This window comes from Gavialis gangeticus, unplaced genomic scaffold (genome assembly GCF_001723915.1).
Source record: "Gavialis gangeticus isolate Ggan-Ray unplaced genomic scaffold, GavGan_comp1, whole genome shotgun sequence".
Lineage (NCBI taxonomy): Eukaryota > Metazoa > Chordata > Crocodylia > Gavialidae > Gavialis > Gavialis gangeticus.
This window is the reverse complement of record NW_017729028.1, coordinates 33,545,320-33,551,649: the sequence shown is the minus strand read 5'-3', so window position 1 is coordinate 33,551,649 and position 6,330 is coordinate 33,545,320. Positions and strand designations below refer to the sequence as shown.

Genomic DNA, 6,330 nt, shown 5'->3' with positions numbered 1-6,330 from the left:
AACAGAAACAGCAAGCTTCAGACAGCCGGTGCTGTGCTGAGGTGCCTCCCTGAAAACAAGCAGGCAGCAAAATGCCCTCTGCATCGGGCTACACCCCTCTTCCTGCCCTACCCCTTACCCCCTCCCACCCCAAGGTTAGTAGACAATATGTGAATGAAAGTGCCCAGAGTTTTTGCTTTGTTTTTCCAGCCACAAATTGCATCAGTTCAGCCCTGGAGAACATGAATCAAGTCCTATAAAAAAAATACAGCTCTTTACAAGTCAGATTCTGCTCAATGTGTCCTGCCATGTAATAAAGCAGGCTTGCTACATTCACCTGATGCTAACACCCAGGTAAGGGTCATTCATTATTAAGGCAGAGACCCACCCTGCCCCACTTTTGCCAAGGTCAGTAGACCAGTATTTCTCAACCCATACCTTGTGACCCAAAGCTGGGTCGCAAGAATATATGAAAGAGTTGGGAGCAAACTTTAAAAATGGATTCTTCTTTAAAGGAGAAAAACATGTGAAACTGTGGCTTTCCCCTTGCAGGCTGTCATAGCTCCAGCCTCCAAGGGGCTTCCCCTCCCTTTTGTACAGTAGCAAGGAGGTGAGGAGGGGAGGATGCCCCTTCTTCCTGAGCAGTCAAGTGGGGAGAGATCTCACACACATCACTGCTGTGCCAACAGCTTCCAACACACTGCTCAGAGCTGGTTTGTCACTGTGCATGTTGGCGGCTCTCTGCAAGAGCCTCTAAGGATGATTTGGCCTTGGAAGTTGAGCCTATCTTCAGAGGCTCAACTTCCAGGAGGGAGTTAAATTTGTTCAGAGTGCCAACCATTTGGAAAGCAAAGCACATGCACAGTCTTGCTCTACCTGAGCCTTTTCAGGAGCTCAGTCTTACAAGTACAGATGGAGCCAGACAGAGAGCCACCTGTGAGTGCCCAGGGGTCACCATTCAGAGGTGCATTTCTATTTTTCCTTGTAGCCATGGTAGGTAGCCCTTCAGGCTGTCCATAGCCAAGTTAATCTCTCGCTGCTGTGCCTTATAACACTCTCTGTGTTGGCCAGGCCAGTGCTCCAGTGCGAGCGAGGAGCAGGGTCTGTGGCTGAGCCGACATGCACAGACAAGACTGCCTTTGCTCTCTAAGGGGAGAAGGCCCACCAGGCACAGCCAGCAATCAGCTGGCAAAAACATGATCCCTGGGGTGGGGACACCCTGGATGGTTTCCAGTGCAGGTGATAGCATGCCCTGCCCCCTGGCTTTGGCCAGTGCTTGGCCAGGCTCCTAGCCCCCACCATCAAATGACCAGCGTCTATTAATTTTGATGGCGCTGTAACTTTACACGCTTTGTGCTTGACTCCATTGGCCAGTAGATTTTTACATGGAAACTCAAGTTGCCTTTACATTGCTTGAGATTTTGACTCCCTGTTCCCATAAAAACACTGCATGACATGGGACTTGTGTTCTCCAATCTCCTCTTTTGCCCTGTATGTATGTTCTTATTCCCTCCTGCTGGACAGCTGGAGAGTGCAGGGGTGTTTCCAACTAGCTACACGAACTCAGCACATCCTAGGACAGGTGAAATGTGAGAGACGCAAGCTCTGGCTAACTCCTGATGGTTTGCCTAATACATTGAGATGAGTGGATGAGATATGTACAGTCCACCTTTCTACTAAAGGACTGTGCAGAGATGTTAGCCTTAACCATTCCAGATTTTAGCATAAATAGCTTGCGTTTAATTTTTAAGGTGCAGTGATCTTAAAATACTCCTGTCTTGTCATTTTGTTTTTGAAAGGGCCAGAATAGCAGGAGGTGTCACCAGTGCGTACAGACAGCACTTGCAGTGTTGACTTTTTTCCCCACTCACGGTTGTTCAGGGAGTGAGGGGAACCTGGTAGGTTTCTGGCCCCATCCCATGTCCAGTCTGAACATAGCCGTGTTGGAACAAGACCACTTACCTGTCACTGCCAGCAGGTGGTAGCCTTCACCAACCTCAGTCTCATGGGAGTGCGTTGGTGCAGGAACGGGAGACACCTGGGATGGACCTTTCCTCCACAGCCCTGCTGCTCTGTAGAGCACACAGCTGGTCCGGTTTCACGGATGGAGCTCAGGCCTTTGGCTGTAGGGTATGCACATTCAATCCAGGTTCTCTGAGCTTGCACCCTACATTTCAGAGCTTGTCCTGGCAGACACCACCAAATGCCGACTGTCTTTTCATTTTGATCATGCTGTACCTTTAAGTGCTTTCTGTAAAGCACAATCAGAAGTTCCCTTTAATCCCTTGTGTTAGCACCACTAGTGCCCTTCACTCCACCATAAGGCTTTTACATCGGTGGCTTACTTTCGTCAGCAGCGTCTTAAAGCAGAGAACCATATTGTGCAGACTTGGCGTGTCCGACGCCGCACCCGCCTCTTCACACGTCTCACCCAAAGCTTTCTCAATCACTACGAGTCACTCCCCTCGGCCTGTACATGCCTGATACGCCTGCCACGACTTTGATGTTATTCCAGTTCAGTAATCTTACTCCGGCGTGTGTCAGTCCAAAAGTGAGACTCCGGGACTCTTGGGGTCCCTAGTCAGTGAGGGCTCCGCCACCCCTACACCCTCGCCCGTACCACCGGGTCGGTTGTTTTCTCGGGTTAGCGGATCCGTCAGTAGGTCGCTCCCCTTCCACTAGGAGATGTCTGTTCTATGCCATCAATTTCCCCAGCCAGGGGTTATTTGGAGCAATGGGCTACCCTGCCCTCTGTGCCCCCTTGATATTACCCCGGCTGCTAAGTGCTCGAGCACTCCTCCGTAGAACCCTCTCGGGGCTCCTTAGTCCTTTCCCTGGCTTCTTGCCAACTTTCAGTCCTCCTAAACACTGGCCAGCCTCCTCTTCTGTAGAGAGTGCCCCTCTGCAATCTATACGGCTTCCAGCTCCTGCCGGGTCCAGCCGTTCTCAGCTGCGTCGTACAGCCCGGGTCTTCTCTGGGACCCGTCGACCCAGCTTCCCCGCCCTGTGGGGGCTTTGCCTTACCCCACCAGGTCCGACAGTGCCTCCGGACTGTTCCGCTCTGCTTGCCGGTGCTCCCTCTCATTGCTGCGGCCTCCCGGCTACCTTCCGGCTCCGCCTCTTCCCTTCCCGACGCCGGCGTCCTTCTTACGTTGGTCCTTGCTGTCCGGGCCACGCCTCCTTCCCCACACCTGAAGACAGTAAGGGGTTGCCCCGCGTTCCGGGCATGCGGGAGGGAGTTCAGCGCTGCTGCACCGGGGCGGGAAGCCTCAGATCCGGCCCGCCTCTTCACTCCCTCACACATATGCTCTAAATATTTCCATCTGGGCTAAGCACAGACAGGAAAAACCCTAAGGCTGAATCAGTCCAATCTTCACAGGTTAATCTAAGCTGCAACAATTGAACCAATAAGCAAGTGCACAGACATTCACTTTTGAGCCACATCCCTGCAGTGGCCCAGACCAGAAGCCAGTGGGTGCTAGAGCATGCCTCCCTACTCTGTGGTAGCAGATAGCTTGGGCTAAGGCTAGCCTGCCCACCCTGCAAGAGGGGCTTGCAGGAGATATGCAAAGCATCCTTGGATGCTGGAGGACTGTGTGTTAACTTGCATCTGGAGGGTATCTGGGGCAGAAGTTCAATAAACTGATTTAACCTAAATCAATTACATCTGACAGTACATCCATACAGGTTTATTTTAAAATGGTTTTGGCCATCTTGAAAGTGGTTTATATGCACTGAAATTACAAATTTGAACCGGTTTCCAATCACTTATACCAGTTTGTGTGTCATATTTGTCCCTAGCTCTTCTCTTAGGGCCTAAACTGAGTTACATCTTGCTTTCCTTTAAAGGCTATTGAAAAACACTGCTGCCACCACAAACAGCGTATTCCTCTTTTTATGCCTGTTCTGATTTGCTAAAGTGAATGTTGACTGGTGCTTTGAGCCAGCAAAAGTAAGCATCTGCTGTGGTAGCAAGAGCGAGGGCACTGAAGACTGGCTTTTACAGACTATGACAAGACCATTATGTTCATGATCATTAAACAGTGAATAGTTGAAGGCTGCTGGCTTTGTAAAACCTACTACAACACAAGAGATGCCCTGTAGCCCCAGCAATGATGTCTAGGAGTGTATTTATTTTCAACTAAGCTATCATTAAAGCAGACATTCTCTAACTTGGTACAGCCTCCTATCTTACCAAAATTAATTGATTTACTTGCAAAGAAAGTGCCATTTGATTCATTTGGGCTGTAGAGAGGTACTTAGCTATGTTAGGGCATGTCTACACGGAACAATGATGCCATATACATGTGAGGAAAATCCCCCTTTGTGTAGCTTAATGGTATCATACTTTACACATATGCAAGTGTGGTTGGGCCCCTTTTTTACAGCTCAACCAGTGCCATATACCCTCTTAGGGAGTAGGCTGCGTTCTTAGGATGCTTGCCCACAATGACTTAATGGTATTAATGTAAAATTCAATCCCAGAGAAGAAAACAGGCTCTTCCATCAGGGCTGTCTTCCTATTAGTCCAGGGCTGGACCGTAGCTGTGCTGGCCACTGCACTGCCCCAAGTGTCCCTGCCACCTGTCCCTTCTCTTTTGGGTTGCTCGCACCTCAGCCTGCGGGAACTTCTGCGCTAAGGGACTTATCTCCCTCATGCTCGTGAACTTACCTCGGGGCTTCCTGGATATACTGTATTGGGACCGGCTCTCCAGCTGCCCAATGCCAGCTGCTACTGGTGCTCATCTCATCGCTATCAAGTCAGCTCACCTCCCAGACTCTGAGGGAAGGGGGGCAAGGGGGGATTTCCTCCCCGCACTTCCATTGCTCTCCTACAGTGAGGTTTGGGTGTCTCAAATTATTCCACATCATGACAAACTAAACCGCATCCTGGTGTACTTTAGTTTGACACACAACAATTGCACCATTGCAACCAATAATCTGGCATGTATACATAGTAATTCAATGAATTACATGTATTGAGACCGTGTGTCCACTGGGTGTTGCTACTTTTTTTTAGGTATTTGCAGCTAATTTGCAGGTATTTGTAAGTAATGAATGTTTTAGCACACCGGGTGTAGCTGCAGGGCCTAACATGGATCGATCTTCTGCTGACCTCTTTTTCTTAGTTCATTAAAGAAATATTTCAAACAAGGTGTTTTGTATTAGTTGTCTCCAGTTTCACTGTACTGACAGCAAGGGTGTGTTGAGGAGGGTGAAGATCAGGGTGGCTGAACTATGCTAGGCATCCAGGAGCACAGCAGCATTCGGTACAACAGCATTATCAATGTCTTCAAGTCTATCTACAAGCCCCCTCTTTTTACATGAGACACCACCAGTGGTATAACAGTGTGGGTGCTCACTTAAACACCTGAACCCCAAATTCAGGGGCGGGTGGCTACTGCAGCTGTCAAGTTTCCTCTCCCCATGTCTTCATAGGTCCCATTATCATTACTGCATCTAGGTGCAAGAACGCAAGAGTAAAAGCCCACTCCCAGTTTTGTCAGTTTTCCAGCACCCTCTTTTTATATGAGTTTCCTTAGCAGTAAAAAATTGTGGGCACTCAGCAGAACACTTACACGCCTGAACCCTGAATTCAGGGTGAGGTGCCTACTGTGGATGTCAGGTTCCCACACCTCATGTCTTCATAGGTCCCATTATCACAGCCACTGAGAGAGGGGTTGCTATGCTAGATGCTTTCTGACCATGGATAGGAGTATGGGACCTTTTCATGCAAAAATGTCCTGACTTGTAAGGTATGCATGCCTATACAGGTGTGAACTGTTCCTTAGTAGCGACCCTCATACCATGTACCCAAGACAGCATTCCTCACACAACACCACTGAAATCTAGTCTGACTCAAATTTTCCCCCAGATTGACTTGTACAAAATGATAAGTGATAATGGCTCACTGCCAGCGTAGCATTGCTGAGCCTATAAGGATGCTGCAGGTTTTTCCTCCCAAGGTGGAGAACCTTGCATTTTTCAGTGTTAAACACCATCAGGTTCTTGTCCACCCATTTGCTGAGCCTGTCCAGGTCAGATGTGCCTGTTGAAGTGTCACTGACCCTGTTCAATTCCCTGTAGAGGGACGTGTCTTCTGTCACGTAGGCCAGACACTCTGGCTTCAGTGTCTCTCTCCCTCTTCTTTCCCCATGCACCAGCTTTATGGGCAAACTGAGGCTTGCAACATTATTACAACAGGAGCACAATTAACACAGCAATATGACCATGAAGTCCACAACGTGTTGTATGGCATTACCCACAGCGATGCATGTCCGTGTTCTCCGGGGCTGAACTGACCTAATTTCGGACTGGAAAAGGAATTTGTGGCACTTTCATTCATGTATT

The 6,330-nt window shown here is 49.1% G+C and overlaps 1 long non-coding RNA gene across 1 annotated transcript in view; it reads left to right on the top strand.

Annotated features, from left to right (window-relative positions):
* Positions 1-236, top strand: part of LOC109300252 — an 8,227-nt gene extending 7,991 nt beyond the window's left edge. Inside the window, exon 2 of the long non-coding RNA XR_002098171.1 lies at positions 42-236. This is a non-coding gene — a long non-coding RNA (uncharacterized LOC109300252). The remainder of the gene's footprint in view (positions 1-41) is intronic.
* Positions 237-6,330: the final 6,094 nt, after the last annotated feature.